The sequence below is a fragment of the Bos mutus genome, chromosome 21 (assembly GCF_027580195.1).
Source record: "Bos mutus isolate GX-2022 chromosome 21, NWIPB_WYAK_1.1, whole genome shotgun sequence".
In the NCBI taxonomy this organism is placed as follows: Eukaryota; Metazoa; Chordata; class Mammalia; order Artiodactyla; family Bovidae; genus Bos; species Bos mutus.
Window position 1 is genome coordinate 65,347,400 of NC_091637.1, and position 19,706 is coordinate 65,367,105.

Genomic DNA, 19,706 nt, shown 5'->3' on the forward strand with positions numbered 1-19,706 from the left:
CCCAGGATCCAGAAAGGATGTGGAATTCTATAAAAATGGGTAGCGAGCACGTATCCGGAACTGCCCTGTGAGTGCCTGGCTATCGGCAGCAGCCCTTACATCTTGCCCATCCGTATAGAAAACCCCTTCGTGTGCCCTGCCCACCCTGCCCGGGGTTGGACACAACTTCCCTCGGTCCATCCCGGGCCCCAGTGACAGAGCTGAGGCGCGGAGGCAAGAGGCTTGCTCAAGTCCACACCCCTGATGAGGGTGGATCAGGACTCGATCCCAGGCCTCGTGCCTCTCTGCAGCATGGCATCCCCTGCTGGGCACCTGTGTCCCGGGCGGGTGGGTCGTCCACTCCGCACAGGCCTTGGCCGATGGCCCCAGGGTGGACCTGCCTGGGACAGCCGATGCGCAGACTGGACAATGGGGATCTCAGTCTCCGCCCGAGCATTTGAAATAAGAAATGAAAGAGAGGCGGCAGCTTGGCGCCCTGACGGCAGGAGCACGTCAGAGCCACGGGTGTGTGTTGGAGTCAGCATGGGAAGGTGATGGGGAGGGGAAGGGGGGTCAGGAGAAGAGCCCAGAGTCGGGGAGGAGAAGACGGTCCCCTTTGAGAGAGGTGGGTAACTGGCTACGCCAGCTCAGCACCAAGCACCCAGCGTGCGGGCAGCAGCCCGACGGTCTGCAGCCGCCCGCCTGCCCCGCCCTCTGCGCCTCCATCACCGCCCTCCGCCCCGCCCCGGTTTATTGCTTGGTGGATAACACATCAGTCTGCACTCACCCTGCTTTTGAGTCATTTACCAGTTCAGCATCGATCTCCGCACTGGACTGTAGGCTCCGGGCATTAAGTGGCCCATCTGGTGGGGTCCCTGTGGCATCAGCAGAGGCTGATCCAGCATCTGGTCTGGCACTTGGGTGATTATTGGCTGAATTCATGCTCCTCTGGAAGATCCAGGGAGCCACCCCATCCCCGCCCCGCTGCTGTGGGAAATCCCAGTGGGTTTTACCACCATGAAGAACCAGAGCAGATGCGGGCCCCTCCGATGGCCTCAGGGGGCCGTGTAGGGGTGCGGCGGGCAGCTCCCTAATCGGCAGAGCTCACTGGGCATGCAGGGGGCCAGGAGGTGGCCGTGCAACCAGGGACACCTTTATGGTACAATAAAAGCCAGACGCGTATTGATTTTTCTTCGAAGTCCAGGGCCTGTTGGTCTGGGCTCCTCTTGACTCTCCGCCCACCACCGCCACCCAAGCTGCCTGACAAGCCCAGGCTCCGGCATCAAGGCCCAAGTCCCCTGGGGCCTGAGGGTCCCCTGGCCAAGGCGTCCTCGCCAACATTCCATGACTTGGATCTTGCAACCCCATATGGCTGTTGGAGTCCACTAAAAGATGTGTCCATCCAAAGATAAAATGTTGAGAGGCTGCTTTCTGAAGAACTTCACAGGTGTGGAGGGAGAGGTGTAAACTCAGTTTGGGTGTTACAGTTAGGGTTAGACTTCTTTTTATTATTATTTTTAATTGGGAGATGATTGTGTTGGCTTCTGCCATCCAACAATGTGAATCAGCCACAAGTACACATAAGTCCCCTCCCTCCTGACACCCCCACCCCACCCTGCCTGGCTAGGCTGTGACAGAGCACAGAGCTAGGCTCCCAGCATCATGCAGCAAATCCCCACTGGCTATCAGTTTTATTCATGACAGTGTATATATGTCAACGCTACTCTCTCAGTCCGTCCCACCCTCTCCTTCCCCTGCTCTGCCCAAAGTCTGTTCTCTACATCTGCATATCTCTTCCTGCCCTGAAGATAGGTTCATCAGCACCAGTTTTCTAGATTCTGTATATATGCATTAATATGCGAAATTTTTCTCTTTCTTGCTTACTTCACTCTGTATAACAGGCTCTAGGTTCATCCACCTCACCAGAACTGACTAGAATGCATTCCTTTTTATGACTGAATAATATTCCGTTGTATTTACGTACCAAAACTTCTTTATCCTTTCTTCTGCCAGTGGATACCTAGGTTGCTTGCTAGCCGTTATAAATAGTGCTGCTATGAACATTGGGGTTCTTTTTCGTGATTCCTAAGCAGGCAAGACGTGGTCTAGCTCTCAAGAGACAAACGCATTTGGGGCATAAACAGGGTACAGAGAACCCAGAGATAATCACAGTACAGTGTGGTAAGTATGAAAAAAACAAGTATGTCCAGAGCCCACAGGGGAAGGACCATTTCTAGATGGGGGTCAACACAGGCTCCCCAACGAAAGGAAATTTCCATCACCTCTTGTGATTTTAATTTGGTTCGTATCCCCAGAATTCCCATTATATTAGAGCCGACAGGGCCCTTAATGGAATTACTCAGCTTTCAGTAATAACGAGATTGTCTAGGTCATGTAGGGAAGTACTTTAAAGTTATTCTGTTTTTTTTTTTTTTTTTTAATGATTGCAACGACTTACAATGCCGGAAAAGACATTTTCCTTAATTCAATTACCAAGTGAACTAAATGCATTTGCTGCAGATAATTAAGAATCTTTATAAATATAAAACAATTATCCCTTCAGAATACAGTACTAGATGTTATTATTCAAGCTAGCTTCTCAATCAGAAACCCCCTTTTTCAAAACAGTTCCAAAGCACTGCATGCTAATCTCCCGAGGCAGAGCTGCTGGTGTCAAGCTTGTGGGGCCCAGACCAGTCCATCCTGCAAGAGTCTCACTGAGATGCAGGTATTTGCTCGCAGCCACCTGCCTCAGACCCGGAGCTGCCCGCAGCCAGAGCTGTCCTCGATCACGTCCCTTCTAGCCTCGCTGTTCAGTCACTGAGTCGTGTCCAGCTCTTTGCGACCCCATGGACTGTGTCCATGGGATTCTCCAGGCAAGAATACTGGAGTGGGTTGCCATGCCCTCCTCCCAGGGGGTCTTCCCAACCCAGGGATCAAACCCATGTTTCTTATGTCTTCTGCACTGGCAGGTGGATTCTTTACCACTACAGCCACCTGAGAAGCCAATGATAAATATGACATAGAACTGTAAATCAGAAAGAGAAAGATAAATATTGTATACTAACGCATAAATGTAGAATCTGAAAAAATTAGTGTAGATGATCTTATTTACAAAGCAGAAATAGAGACACAGACATAAGAACAAACATCTGGATACCTAGGGTACCCAGAAGGGATAGGATGGATCGAGACATTTGAGATTGACACATACACACCATTGATACCACTCGTGAAATAGTAACTAGTGAGAACCTACTGCATAGCTCAGACTGCTGCTGCTGCTGCTGCTAAGTCGCTTCAGTAGTGTCCGACTCTGTGCGACCCCATAGACGGCAGCCCACTAGGCCCCGCCGTCCCTGGGATTCTCCAGGCAGGAACACTGGAGTGGGTTGCCATTTCCTCCTCCGGTGCATGAAAGTGAAAAGTGAAAGTGAAGTCACTCAGTCATGTCTGACTCTTAGCAACCCCATGGACTGCAGCCCACCAGGCTCCTCCGTCCATGGGGTGCCATTGCCTTCTCCATAGCTCAGGCAACCCTGCCTAAAGCTCTATGGTGACCTTTCCTTATAGGAAGGAAATCCAAACAAGAGGAGATATACGTGGACATATAGCTGATTCACTCTGCTGTACAGTAGAAACTAATACAACATCATAAAGCAACTACTCCAAATAAAAAAAAATTTAATGATCTAGAACTATACTCGAACACCACACCAACATCAAATTCCTTCACTACAAAATGTAAGATTAACTATGAGAGTAACTAGGCAATGGGTTCTTGGGTTCTCTACTACTTTTGCAACTTCCTGTGAATCTACAACGCTCCATTTTTTTTAAATTATTTTTTACCTTATTGACATATTGACATATGTAAGATTGCGAGATATTTGAAGAATACATCAATGATGTTTTGATACACTTACACAGGTTTCCTGGGTGGCGCTAATGGTAAAGAACCCACTTGCCAATACAGGAGACCTGAGACATGTGGGTTCCACCCCTGGGTCTGGAAGATCCCCTGGAGGAGAGTATGTCAACCCACTCCAGTATTCTTGCCAGAGAAATGCCATGGACAGAGGAGCCTGGGGTCGCAAAGAGTCAGACATGACTGATGCGACTTAGCATGTACGCACATCTTGAAAGGATCTCCCCATCTAGATAATTAACATGCCTGTCACCTCACATAAAGAAAGATTGAAGGCGGGAGGAGAAGGGGACGACAGAGGATGAGATGATTGGATAGCATCACCGACTCAGTGGACATGGGTTTGAGTAAGCTCCAGGATTTGGTGATGGACAGGGAGGCCTGGAGTGCTGCAGTCCATGGGGTCACAAAGATTTGGATACGGCTAAGCAAATGAACTGAACTGATCACCTCATATATTTATCCTTTTTTTACTTTTTGGTGAGAACATTTGGCTTGCTGTCTCAGGAGGTTTCACTTATTAAAAGTTTAAAGAAGAAACAAACAAAAATAAGTGCATTTGACGTGGGGGTATCGGAACCACCCCTCACCCGCAGGAGCAGGTTCATCCCCACGGTTTCCTTGACCTCCAGAGAGCCTGGGATTCCACTCTGAATCCCTCCGAGAGGCGCTGTGACTCCCATGAGCCCCTCCCACATTGCCTGTATAGCAGAAGGAGCCCAGTTGGTGCCCTGTGATGACCTAGAGCGGTGGGATAGAGCAGGAGGGGGTGAGGCTTAAGACGGAGGGGTTGTTGTTCAGTTGCTCCTTGCAGCCCTGTGGACTGCAGCACGTCAGGCTTCCCTGTCCTTCACTATCTCCCGGAGTTTGCTCAAACTCACGTCCATTGAGTCAGTGATGCCATCCAACCATCTCATCCTCTGTCGTCCCCTTCTCCTTTTGCCTTCAGTCTTTCCCAGCATCAGGGTCTTATTTTTCCAGTGAGTTGGCTCTTGGCATCAGGTGGCCAAAATATTGGAGCTTCAGCATCAGTCCTGCCAGTGAACACTCAGGGTTGATTTCCTTTAGAGGAAAGATATATATAGTTATGAATGATGTGCATTGTAGTCTGGCAGAAACCAACACAACATTGTAAAAATTAAAAATAATAAAATTTTTTTTAAGTTTTACAAGGCTTCGAGTCCTTGAACATTATTTTTTCTGCTTTAGGCAAAACTGCACAGGTGTTCTGGAGAAGGCAATGGCGCCCCACTCCAGTACTCTTGCCTGGAAAATCCCATGGACGGAGGAGCCTGGTAGGCTGCAGTCCATAGGGTCTCGAAGAGTCGGACACGACTGAGCGACTTCACTTTCACTTTTCACTTTCATGCATTGGAGAAGGACATGGCAACCCACTCCAGTGTTCTTGCCTGGAGACTCCCAGGGATGGGGAACCTGGTGGGCTTCCGTCTATGGGGTCGAGCAGAGTCGGACACGACTGAAGCGACTTAGCAGCAGCAGCAGCATAGGTGTTCAGCGGCTCCTTAAAAAAAATGATGTTGAGGCAGACTACCTTCTCTGAGTCTGATGGGGAAGAGGCTCCCCAAGCCACACTTACTGGCTAAGTGACCTGGGGCGAGTTACTTAACCAGTGCTTCTTCGATCCCTCATCTAAAAACCAGGGATAATGATACCTGTCTGCAGGCTTTTACGAGGAGTGCCTAAGCTAATGGGTGTGAAAGCACTAATTTGAGAGTGGCCCCCAGGAAGAGATCGATAAACAGCTGTTTCTGTGATGCATCCTAGCCACCCGAGCAGACCACAATATTTCTGTCTTCTGAAACGCTCCCTAGAGAAGCAACTTGCTGCTGCAAACAAGACCTCCGAGTTGGATCCTGCGAGCTTCCACCTATTCAGCTCTCTCACTGCCTGAATGTCAAGGTGTCCGGAGCGCCGACTCCTGGCCCCGAGTTCTGTCTGAGCCCCTCACTGCTCACCCAAGGCCCAAGCTGCTAGGTCTCCCCTCGGTATCTGCCTCAGTGGGCTTTTCTGGACGGAGCCCTTCCTGTAGGCCCCGGGGCTCAAGTTCCCACCTCATACTAAAGATGAGGGAGGGTGTTTATGATGGAGCCAGGCTCTGAGTGCGGTCCAGGCTGAACTTGGCTCTGCCCTCTGTTTGCCTTCTCCTCCTCCCTGGGGCGGGCTCTGGGCGCGGGTGCGGGGCCAGCCTGGTGGCCAGCCTGATGGCGTTCGGGGTTCTCTGGAGACAAAGAGGCCGAGTCTCCACATCAGGGCTGAACTTCCACCTTAGGCCCCCCTCTGAGTCTTATTTCGCTAATGAGATCAGACAGGCTTGCAATTTTAGGTAACTGCAGTTGCTGAGAGTGGAAGAGGGACTCATTCCCTGGCGCTCCCACAAGTCCTTCCCGGCTTGTTTAGCTTGGGAAATGAGGCAAGAACAGGTAGAAACACTCGGGGTCAAACACAAGCCATCACGAGAGAGACTGACTCAGGCTTTACTGACAGCCTTATTCACCCCCTCAGCCCTCTCGTAGGCTATTTATTTACTCATTTATTCAGTAAATATTATGGAGCGGCTCACCTGTGTCCTGACCTTGTCACACCCCAGGCTTCTGCCTGGTCTGGGTCACAGCCACACCCCTGCGCCCCAACCTCGTACCCTTCCAGACCCGGTCGAAGGTTGCCTCCTCTGGGAAGCCTGCACCTGATCTGTGGCAGACACCCTCCCGCCCTCCCTCCCCACGGAGGGCCAGCTGGAACACCCGGGCCACACAGGCCTGACTAAGAGCAAGGCTACCTCACGTGCGTCCTGGGGCGGGTTAGCAGAGCTCTCCAGCCAGTTCCCCTCGTCTGCAAAGTGCGGATAATACTCATTTGCTGCTGTTGCTGCTCAGTCACTAAGTCACGTCCGACTTTTGTGACCCCATGGACTGCAGCACACCAGGCTTCCCTGCCCTCCACTCTCCCCTGGAGTTTGCTCACATTCATGTCCACTGAGTCGGTGATACTATCTGATCATTTCATCCTGTCATCCCCTTCTCCTCCTGCCCTCAATATTTCCTAGCATCAGGGTCTTTTCCAATGAGTCAGCTCTTCGCATCAGGTGGCCAAAGTATTGGAGTTTCAGCTTCAGCATCAGTCCTTCCAATGAATATTTAGGGTTGATTTCCTTTACGATGGACTGGTTTGATCTCTTTGCAGTCCCAGGGTCTCTCAAGAGTCTTCTCCAACACCACAGTTCAAAGGCATCAATTCTTCGGCGCTCAGCCTTCTTTATAGTCCAACTCTTGCATCTGTACATGACTACTGGAAAAACCATAGCTTTGACTATATGGACCTTTATCGGCCAAGTGACGTCTTTGCTTTTTAATAAGCTGTCTAGGTTTGTCAATAAATAATCAGTTCAGTTCAGTTCAATTCAGTCGCTCAGTCGTGTCCAACTCTTTGCGACCCCATGAATCGCAGCACGCCAGGCCTCCCTGTCCATCACCAACTCCAAGAGTTCACCCAGACTCACGTCCATCGAGTCGGTGATGCCATCCAGCCATCCCATCCTCTGTCGTCCCCTTCTCCTCCTGCCCCCAATCCCTCCCAGCATCAGGGTCTTTTCCAATGAGTCAACTCTGCATGAGGTGGCCAAAGTACTAGAGTTTCAGCTTTAGCATCATTCCTTCCAAAGAAATCCCAGGGCTGATCTCCTTCAGAATGGACTGGTTGGATCTCCTTGCAGTCCAAGGGACTCTCAAGAGTCTTCTCCAACACCACAGTTCAAAAGCATCAATTCTTCAGCACTCAGCTTTCTTCACAGTCCAACTCTCACATCCATACATGACCACTGGAAAAACCATAGCCTTGACTAGACAGACCTTTGTTGTCAAGGCAATGTCTCTGCTTTTCAATGTGCTATCTAGGTTGGTCATAACTTTTCTTCCAAGGAGTAAGCATCTTTTCATTTCATGGCTGCAGTCACCATCTGCAGTGATTTTGGAGCCCCAAAAAAATAAAGTCTGACACTGTTTCCCCATCTATTTGCCATGAAGTGATGGGACCAGATGCCATGATCTTCGTTTTCTGAATGTTGAGCTTTAAGCCAACTTTTTCACTCTCCTCTTTCACTCTCATCAAGAGGCTTTTTAGTTCCTCTTCACTTTCTGCCATAGGGTGGTGTCATCTGCATATCTGAGGTTATTGATATTTCTCCTGGCAATCTTGATTCCAGCTTGTGCTTCTTCCAGCCCAGCGTTTCTCATGATGTATTCTGCATATAAGTTAAATAAGCAGGGTGACAATATACAGCCTTGACATACTCCTTTTCCTATTTGGAGCCAGTCTGTTGTTCCATGTCCAGTTCTAACTGTTGCTTCCTGACCTGCATATAGGTTTCTCAAGAGGCAGGTCAGGTGGCCTGGTATTCCCATCTCTTTCAGAATTTTCCACAGTTTATTGTGATCCACACAGTCAAAGGCTTTGGCATAGTCAATAAAGCATAAATAGATAATACTTACCCCCTAAAACGAAATGCCTGTGGATGTTACATAAAATATAAGAAACATCATTTGCAATGTGCAACCAAGCTTGCAAGAAGGTGAAGAAGTCATCCAGAATTTAAGGGAGAGGTAAAAGTGAGTGACGGCTTAGCCAGTCCTGAAGCTGAAGTGACTCCAGGCTATCAGGCAGGCCCAAGCCCTGGCAGTGGGGGTCTCAGTGGTTGTCGGGGACAGGAGAGAGGGCTTATGGCACCTGCGAGATGAGATGTTGGGACCAGCATCTCTGCCCACAGCCAGGACCTAAGAGGCTTCTTCTGTAGGGATGAGCAAAGACGGAAGTTCCCCCTTCTGGAGCAGGGAAGATGTCCAGTACCCACCCCCCTCCCCCGGAGCCAGCATCTCCAGGCACAGATGGACACATTCCCGGCCTTCTTCCATCTGGCCTGGCCTCGGGACTGGTTCTGGCCAATGGATGCTGAGAAGAGAGGTGAATGACTTCTAGACCAAAACCAGACTTTGCACGCCATGCGTCAAGATGGCAGAGCCGTGTTGGGATTGAGGCAGCCTGGGTCACTGAGTTGCTCCGTGTAGGGCAGCTGTCTGGACAGTTGCTCAGATTCCCTGAAAACTTTGCAGGAGCAAGAAGCTTCTGTTGGGTTTAGCCAGAGAGAGGGATTGTTCTTTAGTGAAGCAGGACTTCCTGACTAAAAAGTTGGCAAAGGAGATGACAAGCAAGCTCGCTGTCTCCATCTGGAATCTAGGTGGAGAAAACCAGTCTCCTGTGTTCTTATTTCACAAAAGTTTGTGGGTCACATTTACACTACGTTTTGGTCCAGAAAACCCCTAATGGTAAAATTAAAGATATTTCCAATAAGGTTCTCCTGCTGGAAGCAAACACAAATCCCCCTCCTCCACAACCTGGCCTCAAAGGACCCCACCATATAAACCTACCAATGAGGTGTTCACAGTCCCAAGTCAGAACCCCAAGTTCATCAAATACACGCAACTACTAATTAGGGAACTTAAATAAACGTTTTTTTTTAATGTTTGTAAAATTTATTTATTTTAATTGGAGGATAATTCCTTTACAATATTGTGATGGCCTCTGCCATACAGCAGCGTGAATCGGTCATAGGCATACATGGGTCCCCTGCCTCTCAAGCCCACTGCTATCCTTCACTCCAGTTGTCAAAGAGCGCCGGCTTTGGGTTCCCTGCATCGTACGTCAAACTCCCACTGGCTATCTGCAAAGAAACGCATTTGAGTCGGTTCCAATAAGGTGGATGAACCTAGAGCCTATGGTACAGAGTGAAGTCAGAAAGACAAAGACAAATATTGTACATTAACACATCTATTGGAATCTAGAAAGAGAGTATCAGCGAGCCTACATGCAGGGCAGCAAAGGAGACACAGGCATGGAAAACAAAGTTTTGGACACAGTGGGGGAAGGAGAGGGTGGGATGATGTGAGAGAATAGCATTAAATGTTTTAAAGAACTGAAACTGGAAACCAAAATTATGGGAAATTAATAAAGCACTCTCGAAAACAAACAAACAAAGACCAAATAAATTTGAAAAGGAACCAAGCAGAATTGGCTGTGAAAATCTTACTGATGGTACGAAAACCTTCATATTTGGTAAAACAGCAGATCAGACCTGTTTCCTGAAAACAGAATTTGTCAAATCAAAGGTGGAGTGAAAGAAATTACCTACTGATGCAAAGAGAAAAAAGGAGGTCAGAAAAAAAAAAGAAAGAAAGCCGTTAAGAGACACGAGGATCAAATAAATAGCATAATGTTGTCTAATTGACGTTCTAGAAGCAACTAGACAGAACAGGACGGAAAGGTGAAGTTCGTGAAGATATAATGACGAACAAGTTCCCAGAACTGATGATGGACGGAAATCTTACATTTAAGATGCACGGCGAGTCTGTAGCAGGATAAATAAAAATGAATTCATGCCTGACACATCAAAGTAACACTGCTGGAGACCAAAAACAAAGCGGAAGCATAAAAGCAGCCTTTTATTCATTCACTCATGTATAAAAGAGAGATTTTTTTTTTCTGAACACCTATTATGTGTCAGGCACTCATGTAGACGCTCGGGATGCATCTGTGGAAAAATACACAGAGTTCATGCTCATTCTCACAGGGGACGGAGATAATGAATAAGCATAAGTAAATAAATTTTACAGTGTGTTAGAAAGTGATGGACGTGCCAAGGGAAGAAAAGGAGAAAAAAGGGGATTTGGAAAATGTGTGTGGTGGGGAGGAGCCAGGGCAGAGTGTAATATTAAATAAAATATCAGGGGAGGCCTCTCTGAGAAGGCGAAGTTTGAGCAAAGACTTGAAAAGAAGAGGGAGTTAGTGAGACGGATCGGGGAGGAGACATTTCAAGCAGAGGGAACAGCCAAGGGCTCCCTTGTCTGCAGAGCTTCTTGGATGAAGTATCTGTTCAAAGTTTTTCATCCAATGTTTTAATTATGTTGTTCGTGCTCTTATTAAATTCTGCTAAAGTCCCTTATCAGACTGTGAGCTGCAAGTCTGTTCTTCCAGACTGGCTTGCCTGTCCGTTGTCTTAACGGGTCATTTGAAAGGTGGATGTTCATTTTGATAACACCCATTCTTACCATTTTGCGTTTTGTGACAGTGCAGGTCTTATTAAGAACCCTTTGCCAAGTACTTCCCGGGTGGTACAGTGGATTTGAATCCGACTGCCGATGAAGAGGACACAGGTTCAGTCCCTGGACTCGGAAGATTCTGGGTGCTATGGGACAAACTAAGCCTGTGTGCCACAGACACAGAGCCTGCACCCCAGAACCTGTGCTGCACAAGCAGAGAAGCCAGCACCACGAGAGGCTGTTCACGGCAACAACGACCCAGGGCCCCAAAAATAGAGATAAAATTCAAAGAATTTAAACACCCTTTGCCCACCTCCAGGGCACAAATCATTTATCTCCATTTCCTGGAAGTTTTATATTTTTGGTTTTTATGTTCGGGTCTGTGATCCATTTCAAAATCACTTTTGTGTGGTGAGGTAGGGGTTGAGGTTCGTATTTTTATGTATGCCTATCAATATTTGTTTTAAAGACTTTCCCTCTCCCTAAGATTCACCATGCCCATTTTAAAAAAAATCAGTTGGCCATACATACCTGGATCTTTTTCTAGGTTCTCTATTCTGTCCCATTGATTAGATATTTGTTCTTACACCAGTAGCATACTATTGCTTCACAGTAGGGCTTAAAATTCAGTGGTATAAATCCTCCTTCTTTGTTCTTTTTCGAAATTGCTTTGGCTATTCGTGGTCCTTGAATTGCCATGTAAATATTAGAACTGCCTTATCAATTGCCACAAAAAGACCAGTGTGATTATAATTGAGATTCACACTGAATCCATAGATTATTGAGGGCAAAATTGATATCTAACCATATAGAATCTTTGGATCCCTGAACGAGATATATCTTTTTATTTCTTCATATCATCCTTTAGTTTCTCTCTTATTTTTCTTTTTAATTTCAGTGTTTTATAGCTTTTAGGGTACAGGTCTGGTATATATTGTGTGACATTTATCCCTAGGCATTCATGTATTTTATGCTATCGTAAAGGCTTTTTTTTTTTTTTCAAAACAAACAACTTTTTATTGACGTAGAATTATTTTTGCAGTCTTGACCACATGTTTATTCTGTTTATATTAACGATTTCCTAAAACTCACTATGAGGTAGGTGTCTATTGTTACATTTTAAAAGTAACCCAAAACATAGGGACTTAAGACAACAACATTTATTAATAATTTCTGAGCATCAGGAATCCATGAACTGAGTGGTTCAGGCTCAAGGCTTCTCACAAGGTCACAGTCAAGCGATTGTCTAGACCTGTAATATCTAAAGCCTTTACTTAGGTGGCATGTATTTTGGGTGTGTTTTGTTTTTTTTTTAATTTAAGGATAATTGCTTTACAATATTGTGTTGGTTTCCACCATACATCAACCTGAATCAGCCATAGGTATATGTAGGTCCCCACCCTCTCGAACATCCCTCCCACCTCCCACTCCTCTAAGTTGTTACAGAGTCCCAGTTTGAGTTATGTGAATTATACAACGAGTTCCCACTAGCTGTCTGCTTCATGTGTGGTAGTATGTATGTTTCCACGCTACTCTCGCCAATTGACATACAGTTGATTTACAATGTTGTGTTAGTTTCAGGCATACAGCAAAGTGATTTAGTTTATGTATCTGTATATTCATATATATATGCACATATATACATTCTTTATATGCACACATATATATAAGTCACTTCAGTCGTGTCCGACTCTGTGCGACCCCATAGACGGCAGCCTGTGGGGTCGCCCAGAGTCGGACACTGACTGAAGTGACTTAGCAGCAGCTACATATATATATATTTATATACATATATATAGCATATAACATTTATATACATATATAATATATATACATTTATATGTACATAAAAAGAATATATATTCTTTTTAGACACTTAGAATATCAGAAGACATGTATACCCTTCACTCACCTTTTCTAATGATAACGCCTAAGTCATGGACCAATTAAGAAAACCAAGATATTAACATTGGTAAAATACTATTAACTAAACTACAGATGTTATTTGGACTTTACCACTTTTTCACAAATGGTCTTCACTTCCGGAGTGCAGTTCAGGGTCCCACACTGCTCCTAGCTGGCACGTCCTTAGTCCCCGACAGTCTGTGCAATTGTTCAGTATTCCCATCCGTCAGGACTTGGCACCCTTGAAGAGCAGTGGTCAGGTGTTTTCTGGACTGTCCCTTGATTTGTGTTGCGTCATGCCTTCTCCTAGTGACCTGAGGTTCTGCATCATCAAGAGGAATACCGCAGGAGTGCCCGGTGCCGTATCAGGGAGCCCTCGACGTCACCGTGTCCTACTTCTTGTGACGGGAACTTTCATCACTTTGTAAACATGGTGTCTGTCAGGTTCCTCCACTGTGTAGCCACTATTTTTCTTTTTGTAATAGGGCAGGGAGATACTTTGAGGCAATGCAAAGGTTCTGTTTCTTCTTAAACTTTCTCCCTAATTTTGGCATCCATTGGTGTATTTTGCCTCCATGATATCTATGAAATTCTAATGGCAATTTTTCGATTTCCCCTTATTCCTTTTTACATGAATTAATTGGGCTTCTTCTATAAATAGGTATCATTCCTTTTCATTTCACTTCAGTGATAGTCCTTTTCATATAATTTCATTTATTTATCTATTACATTATTAATTTATATTTGTTCAGACTAAAATATATTCAGTTTATTATTTGGGTTAGAATCCAATACTTGTTGTCGTTCAGTCACTCAGTCATACCCGACTCTTTGAGAACCCATGGACTGCAGCACACCAGGCTTCCCTGCTCATCACCATCTCTCAGAGTTTGCTCAAACTCATGTCTGTTGAGTTGGTGATGCCATCCAACCATCTCATCCTCTGTCACCTCCTTCTCTCCTGCCCTCGGTCTTTCCCAGCATCAGGGTCTTTTCCAATAAGTTGGCTCTTCACATCAGGTGCCCAAAGTACCAGAGCTTCAGCTTCAGTATCAATCCTTCCAAAGAATATTCAGGGTTGATTTCCTTTAAGACTGACTGGTTTGATCTCCTTGCAGTCCAAGGGACTCTCAAGAGTCTTCTCCAGTACCACAGTTTGAAAGCATCAATTCTTTCACACTCAGCCTTCTTTATGCTCCAAATCTCACTTCTATACATGACTACTGGAAAAATCACAGCTTTGACTATATGGAGCTTTATCAGTAAAGTAATATGTCTGCTTTTTAAAATGCTGTCTAGGTGTGTCATAACTTTTCTTACAAGGAGCCTTTTAATTTCACAGCTGCAGTCACCATCTGCAGTGATTTTGGAGAAAATAAAGTTTGTCACTCTTTCCATCGTTTCCCCATCTACGTGCCATGAAATGATGGGACCCGGTGCCATGATCTTCGTTTTTGAATCCTGAGCTTTAAGCCAGCTTTTTTACTCTCTTTCACTTTCATCAAGAGGCTCTTTAATTCTTTTTGCCATAAGAGTGGTGTCATCTGCATATCTGAGATTATTGATATTTCTCCCGCCAATCTTGATTCCAGCTTGTGCTTCATCCAGCATGGCATTTTGCATGATGCACTCTGCATATAAGTTAAATAAGCAGGGAGACAATACACAGCCTTGACGTACTCCTTTCCCAGTTTGAACCAGTCCATTGTTTCATGTCCAGTTCTAACTGTTGCTTCTTGACCTGCATACAGGTTTCTCAGGAGACATGTAGGGTGGTCTGATATTCCCATCTCTTTAAGAATTTTCCAGTTTGTTGCAATCCAGGCAGTCTCTTGCTTTTTCTATGATCCAGTGGATGTTGGCAATTTGATCTCTGGTTCCTCTGCTTTTTCTAAATCCAGCTTGTACATCCAGAAGTTCTCAGTTCATGAGCTGTTGAAGCCTAGCTTGAAGGATTTTGAGTATTACCTTGCTAGCATGTGAAATGAGTGCAATTGTGTGGTTATTTGAGCATCTTTGACATTGCCCTTCTTTGGGACTGGAATGAAAACTGACCTTTTCCAGTCCTGTGGTCACTGCTGAGTTTTCCAAATTTTCTGGCATATTGAGTGCAGCACTTTGATAGCATCCTCTTTTAGGATTTGAAATAGCTTAGTTGGAATTCCATTACTTCCACTAGCTTTGCTTGTAGTGATGCTTCCTAAGGCCCACTTGACTTCACACTCCAGGATGTCCAGTTCTAGGTGAGTGATCACACTATCGAGGTTATCCGGGCTATTAAGATATTTTTTGTATAATTCTTCTGTGTATTTTTTATATCTTTGGCTTCTGTTAGGTCCATACCATTTCGGTCCTTTACTGTACCCATCTTTGCATGAAATGTTCCCTTGGTATCTCTAATTTTCTTGAAGACATCGCTGGTCTTTCCCATTCTGTTGTTTTCCTCTAGAATCCAATGCTCTCATGGTCATTCTGTTTCTAATATTGTTACAGCGTTGGCCATTTGGAGCTCTTTCAGACTGGCTCCTGTGCCTTTTCAATATTCCCTCATTCTTTTGCTTTTCGTTTATATAATTCATTTATAATACAGCATTTTAAAATTTCACTTACCAACTTTTTTTGATAGTATGTGAACGTATAATTGATTTTTGAATATTTAAAATAGGTTTCTATAAGCACCATATGGGGTCTTCCTTAGTGACTCAGATGGTAAAGAATCTACCCTCAATGCAGGAGACCTGAGTTCAACCCTGGGTCGAGAAGCTTCCCTGGAGAAGGAAATGGCTACCGACTCCAGTATTCTTGCCTGGACAATTCCATGGACAGAGGAGCCTGGCAGGCTACAGCCCACGGGGTCGCAAAGAGCCAGACACGGCTGAGCGGCTAACATGTTCACTTTCAAGCAACATACAGTCGAGCCTTGCTCTTTCATCCTGTGTCACAATCTCTGCCTTTTACTGAAGTGTTTGGAAATGTAAACATTTAATGTAATTATCAGAATCACTGGCTGTAGGTCTACCATCTTTCCACTTTTTTTTTTCCTTTTGACTGTGTTGGGTCTGCACTGCTCGGTGGCTTTTCTCCAGCTGTGGCAAGCGGGCCTACTTTCTAGATGCCGTACACAAGCTTCTCGTTGCGGTGGCTTCTCCTGTTGTAGAGCACGGCCCCTAGGGTTCACGGGCTTCAGAAGTTGTGGTACACGGGTTTAGCTGCCCCAGGGCATATGGAATCTTCGCAGACCAGGGATCAGACTCATATTCTCTGCATTGGCAGGAGGACTCTTAACAACTGAGCCACCGGAGAAGCCCTATCCACTCGTTTTTTATTTGTCCCATCTGTCTTCTGTTCTTTTTTTTCTTTTCTTCTTTGCAATTAATTATGTTTTTTTAATTTCCAGTCTCTCCACAGATTGATTCTCTCTAATCAATTGTATCTCTTTGTTCTAATTTTCAGAAGTAGCTCCAGAATTTAAATGTACATATCACAGTCTACCGTCAAATGCTGTACCACTTCACATATAATGTAAGTATCCTGCAATGTTCTTTCATTTAATTCCCCTGTCCTATGTACTACTGTGGTCATAGATTTTACTTTGCAATATATAATAAGCCCCAGAGTATATTGTTGATATTTTGTTTTAAATGGTCAGTTGTTTTCTAAGGAAATTAAAAGTTGAAGAAAATTTTTCTTTTAGTAAGTGTTTTTAAATGCAATTAGCAAAAGTAAATAAATAAATGCAATTAGCAGAATAATGTTAAAAATTTCATGTAAAAATTAATATTCCATACGTGTTTGTATATTTTAATGTTTAATATACAAAATGTACAGGACGTTGATTATCAAACATTACTTCTTTCAGGGAATAGATTGAAGATTTTATTATTATTGAGTTTCTATTTGAATCTGAATGAAATGAGTATACATGACATCTATAATTTAAATGTATTAATTCAAGTTTTTAAATAAAACTTATGAACCGCCAGAATGCCACAAATATCACTGTGAATAATCAGCCTTAAAATGAGCTTTTGTTTGTTTTTAATTTTTTTTACATTTCTCTACATATTTGCCACTTCTAATACTTTTGCCTCTTTTTCTGTAGATCCAGATTTCTATCTAATATTATCTTCTTTCTGCTTCCTTTAATAAAACTTCCTTTAATATTTCCTGTAGTGTCAGTCTGCTAGGGTCTTAAAAACCTCTTTATTTTGCCTTCCATTTTGGAAAGACATTTTTGCAGAAAATAGAATTCTAGATGAACCGTTTCCTTCTCTATTTTAAAGGTATTCACCCACTGACTTCCAGCTTGCACTGTTTCCAAAAGGATTGCTACTGGCATTTGTATGTCGTTCCTCTGGAGGTCTCGTTCTTACCTGGCTGCATTTAGTATTTTCTGTTTATCTCTGAATTCAGAAAATTAATTATGATAGAGCTCAGTGTGCTTTTCTTTTTATTTATTCTACTTCATATTCATTGAACTCAGATTTGTATATTTATAGTTTTTATCAAATTGGGATGTGGCATTTCAGCTAGGCTTCCCAGAAGGAGCACATCTGTCTTTGAGAATAAAGGCCAACTGATTATTATTAATGACCCTAATAACCACTCTTCTTAGGATGCTGTCCAGAAATCCGAACAAGCAGATCCCAGTCTGATGCTAACGATGCTGTGATGTGGGTTGAATTCTGGTGAGAATCTGAGGTTCTCCCACTTCCTTGGAGACTCGACACATCACCACCACTGCCTTTGGGCTTGGCCGTGGTGATGGATAAGGCATCCCAGGCGGCTCAGTGGTAAAGAACCTGCCTGCCAATGCAGGAGACGCAGGAAAGGCAGGTTCCATCCCTGGGTCGGGAAGATCCCCCGGAGAAGATAATGGCAACCCACCCTCGTATTCTTGCCTGGAGAATCCCATGGCCAGAGGAGCCTGGCGGGCTTCTCTCTGTGGGGTACCATAGAGTCGGACTCAACTGCACACACGTGCACAACTGGTGATGGATATACCACGTGGTACCCAGGGTGCAGGAAGGGCACCCGTCCTTTAGAAGAGGGACGCAGTCTGTTTGAGCTTGCTGAGTGGACCTCCTATGCAGCCCCAGCTGCCTGGCAGGTCAAAGGGTAAGGGAGGAGAGTGGGTCTGCACTGTCTCTTCATCCCCGTAGGATCCACGTGGCTGGGCACACATCCCCAGGAGGCCGGCACGGCTGAGCACCAACCTCACCCGGTCACCCGTCCTTCCCCATCCTCAACACCACATTTGCAACTATTCTGTTACCTCTCCCAGGCACTGGCCCAAACATCGAACTCACAAACTCAGCCGTTCCTCCTCCTTTTCGATGAGAAACCACTCGTGGAGGGCTCCTGTTGGAGGACAGGGGCTGTTACACGGCAGCCTTGAGAACACCAAGGGTCAGACCTTCCTCAGCCCTCCACTTTGCCCTTCCCACCAGGCCGGCCCCCCAGCCCACTCCCCCTCGTCTGTCCTTCTCCCACCCTGGCTGTCACCCACCCCTCCAGGAATTTTCCTCCCCCAGAGAACCAGGTCTGGAACCAGGGCGAGGCAAATGAGGTACTCCCTTCATGCAGAATTCAAGGAAACACCAAAAAGCTCAGCAATGAAGATTAGTTGCATTTAAGGCAATAATTTTTAAGTCAAAAGTAATGCAGATACAACTCAATCACAACAACAAAATAAACAGCCCAATTCAAAAATGGACAAAGGAACTGAATGGACATTACCCCAGAGAAGTTACAGAAACGGCGAAGCAGCACATGAAGAGATGTTCCGCATCATTAGTCACTGGGGAGACACAAGTCAAAACCACAGTGAGATACCACCTCACACCCGTCGGGCTGGCTAATTTTTTTTTTTTTTTTTAATGAAAAGAACAAGTGTTGGAAGGGTGTAGAGAAACTGAAATCCTTGTGCATTGCCGATGGGAATAAGAAACAGAGCATCTACCATGGAAAACAGTTTTGCCCGGCCTCAAAGAGCTAAATGCAGAATTACCATATAATCCAGGAATTCTGCTCTGAAAGAATTGAAGCCAGGGACTCATGAAAATCTTTGTACAACAATGTTCATAGCAGTGCTATTCACAATAGCCAAAGGGTGGAAATAAACCCCAAAGTTCATCAACCTATGAACGGATAAACAAGATGTGGTCTATCCACTGAGTAAGGAAATGTTACTCAGTCTTAAAAAGGAAGTCAATTCTGGTACTCTTACAACACAGACGAACCCTGAGGACAATACGCTGAGTGAAATGTCAATAACAAAAGAACAAATAGTTCTGACTGTACTTCCATGAGTTCCCTAGAGTAGTCAAATCCATAGAAACAGATAGTAGAAGGGTAGCTTCCAATAAGCTGGGCGAGGGAGAAAGGGAAGTTTGTGTGTAATAGGGACAGAGCTTCAGCTGGGGAAGTAAGAAATTTCTGGGGTGGATGGTGGTGAGAGTTACCCAACAATGTGAATGTATTTAACGGGCTGCCCATGTGGCTCAAGGATAAAGAATCCGCCTGCCAATGCAGGAGACGTAGGAGACGCAGGAGACGCAGGTTCGATCCCTGAGTCAGGAAGATTGCCTGGAGGAGGAAATGACTACCCACTCCAGTATTCTTGCCTGGAAAATTCCATGGACAGAGGAGCCTAGTGGGCTACAGTCCATGGAGTCGCAAAGAGGACGGAGCAACTGAGAACGCACGCAGTTGAATGTATTTAATACCATTGAAGTGTACACCTAAATATGGTTGCAAATGATGAGTTTTGTGTTATGTATATTTGA

At 45.1% G+C, this 19,706-nt stretch overlaps 1 long non-coding RNA gene across 1 annotated transcript in view; it reads left to right on the top strand.

The window, feature by feature from the left end:
- LOC138984411 (uncharacterized) overlaps positions 1-19,706 on the top strand; it is a 41,241-nt gene that overhangs the window by 15,071 nt on the left and 6,464 nt on the right. The window contains exon 2 of the long non-coding RNA XR_011461676.1: positions 16,372-16,440. This is a non-coding gene — a long non-coding RNA (uncharacterized lncRNA). The remainder of the gene's footprint in view (positions 1-16,371; positions 16,441-19,706) is intronic.